Source organism: Tenrec ecaudatus, chromosome X (genome assembly GCF_050624435.1).
Source record: "Tenrec ecaudatus isolate mTenEca1 chromosome X, mTenEca1.hap1, whole genome shotgun sequence".
Lineage (NCBI taxonomy): Eukaryota > Metazoa > Chordata > Mammalia > Afrosoricida > Tenrecidae > Tenrec > Tenrec ecaudatus.
In genome coordinates, this window is record NC_134548.1 from 110,690,300 (window position 1) to 110,693,542 (window position 3,243).

Genomic DNA, 3,243 nt, shown 5'->3' on the forward strand with positions numbered 1-3,243 from the left:
AGCTCATTTGTCGGCCACTGGAGATACCCTTGCAGAGGGCTCTAGGGGAGGAGATGAGTCAGTGCAATGTAGCCCCGATGAAGAATACAGCTTCCCTCCAGTTCCTAAATGATTCCTCCACCCCCCACCCCCCACCCCCAACTATCATGATCCAAATTCTACCTTGCAAGTCTGGATAGAGCAGAGGATGTACACTGGTGCAGATAGGAGCTGGAGGCACAGGGAATCCAGGGTGGGTGATACCTTCAAGACCAGGGTTGTGAGTGGCTATACTGGGAGGGTAGAGGGAGAGAGGTTTGGAAAGAGGGAACCGATTACAAGGATCTACATGTTTCCTCCTCCCTGGGGGATGGACAACAGAAAAGAGGGTGAAGAGAGACGTCGAACAGGGAAAGATATGACAAAATAATGATTTATAAATTATCAAGGGCTCATGAGGGAGGGGGAGTGGGGAGGGAGGGGAAAAAAGAGGACCTGATGCAAAGGGCTTAAGTGGAGAGCAAATGCTTTGGAAATGATGAGGGCAAAGAATGTACAGATGTGCTTTACACAATGGATGTATGTATGGATTGCGATAAGAGCTGTATGGGCCCCTAATAATTTTTTAAAAACAAAAACTTTCAATATTAATAGTTAATAAGGTTCACCTGTGACTTCAGCTGCGAATATTGATTAATGTGTTTTATGACAATATAAAGTAAGAGCATTTTTATTTTATAAACTTAGAGGGAAAGCAAAACCAAAGCAGATCATTTACAGAAAATGGCCAACATCTGACAACTAGATGGACTTCTCTCTGTAAGAAGTCACTTGGGCAGAGGGTTCTTTAAGTCAGCTGGGATCAAATTGTCAGCCACTTAGTGGCTGCCATGTAAAGTCATGACGAGTTCCCCCCCGAAAAGGTCGACATCAGTATCAGAGGGATAAGGGATACTGACATGAATGCAGAGTCAGGAGAGGAGAAAAGGAGCAGACACATCTGGGACAATATGAGTACATGTACGTTGGTAGAAAAAGAGAGAGGATCGACCTCCAAGTCAGGGGGCAGGGATGACTAGGGATACTCTGGAGGACTCTAGGGTTGAGTATCACTGGTGGTATGAACTGAATGGGCTATGTTGGCATAATTGTTTGGACACACCCTGGGGACCCAGGTCAAGTGTCATGGAATGCTGGGTCATTGAATTCTGGGTCTTCAGGGCACACAGCACGCTCCAAAGGCTGCCCTAGAAAGATCTGTTTTGGAGGCGCCACTGGGTTAACTGGACTCTACCTCAAACATACCTGTAACCTCAGGATTTAAGGCTGAAAATTCATGGTGTTTCAAGAAGCAGAAGACAGCTGTACCAAGAATGTTAAACTGTTGGTAGGCAGACAATCATTGACTTACGGCATTAATGCCCTATATTCTGTATGGAGGTATATATTATTCCAGTAGACCTGTGACTGACATTCTCAGTGAATATTATTGCCAACTTTCCCTGACAACCATCTCCCATTGTTGGTGTAAATAGTGTCTAGCCATGAAATGACTGATTTTATACAATGTGAATAATTCAGGTATTGCAATATAAAGTTGGCGTACATTTACCCAATATTCCTCTCTCAGCAGTCTTTTAAAAATTAATAGCAGAGTATATAATCAATTGCAATATTGATGGAAGATCTTCATACTTCAGTAGATGATCAATAACATTCTCTACCATAAACAAGGAGGTCTCTAAAGGGCAGCAAAGAAGATTTTAAAAAACATAGATCCAGGAAGGGGGCTCAGACTCACACTAAATCCCAGCTCCAATTAAAGAGCAATTAATTCTTTACATGATGGTCCTACTTGATAGTCATCCTTAGGAAGGGAGCACAGAGGATATGGGTGCTATAGCACAGTGTGGTGAAGAAATTAGATGGTGCCGGCTATCAGAGAAAATAATGACTGGTGTCAAAAAGTTTGTTTTCAAACACTCAGCCATCTAAGTCAGATGTAAACAAAGTTCACTTGAATGAAACACATCAACTTTAGTGGTCAAAGGAGTGTAAATCATATAATCCGAAGCCAACACAGGGAATAGTATCAGAGTCTAAATTGTCAGATCCTTGTTTTCAGACGGTGCAATTCCCAAGCGACATTTGTGAAATTACACAGGAAATAAGCCTAGGATGATTTCCCTCTGTCCAGAACGGAGGGATGGGAAGAAGCTCCTTACCAAACAGAGTGCATTGGAGAGATGACTATAGGAGATCAAAATGATAAACCTGACTTGAACAGTTAAAACCTTGTCAGTTGAACCCCCCTCTGACACAGCTGATCTTGGTTTCTACATTTGTATAGTTGTTGGGATTTTGCTCATGATGGGGATTATCTCCAATGTATTTTGTCATTTGGGGCATCCCTCTTGAATTTTTGTTTTTCTGTTTTTTTGTATAAGAAATGTAGGATTATGAACCTATAGAAACAGCGAGTAGCATAGGGGGGTATAGTGAGGGAGGGGAAGTAAAGGGGAGCTGATGTCAAGGAGTTCAAAAAGGAATAGAAGGGTTTGAAAAAGATTGTGGTAACAATTGTACTATATTGGTTAACGTGGTTGAACTATGGAATGAATGATATAATATCTGTAATAGCTCCCAGTAAAATGGCTTTGAATACAAAAGTGAAAAAGAATTTTAACTAAAAAGACATTTATGTCCTTCATGAGCTCTCATTTTTCCTATATAACTTTTAAAGAAAGACTAAACTGCATTTATCGCAAACTGTCTTATGTCTATTTTGGAAGTAATTTGAACAGGAATTTTAAAAATAATAAAATTTCAAGAAAAATCTACTTTACATATAATATTTAAGATAGATTTTCATAAAGTTTATCTTTTTTCCATAAATTTGTGAAACAAGCCAGTATGTTTCAGAGTAGTGATGTGTGGCATCTAGGGAAATTATGTTCTTGGTGGTAAAGGTGAATATAAACAATAAGGTCGGGTTACCTCCTCGCATTTATTTTCAGAAAGTACATTTTTCTAATTCGGAGGGACATGCTTATTTCAAAAGAGAAATAATTAGGAAAGGTATCCACAATTCACTCAGCCTCCCTGCTTCACTTTCTGATGACTCTCCATTTGCCCTCCCAGCGCCAGTCCTCGTTCTCAATTTCCTAGATGGTATGACTTCAGGGGACACGGTGGACATTGATTGGTGCCTGTGCCTGTGCAAGGTGTCTGGGATGAGGGGGCCTTATGGGAGGAGCACTTGGA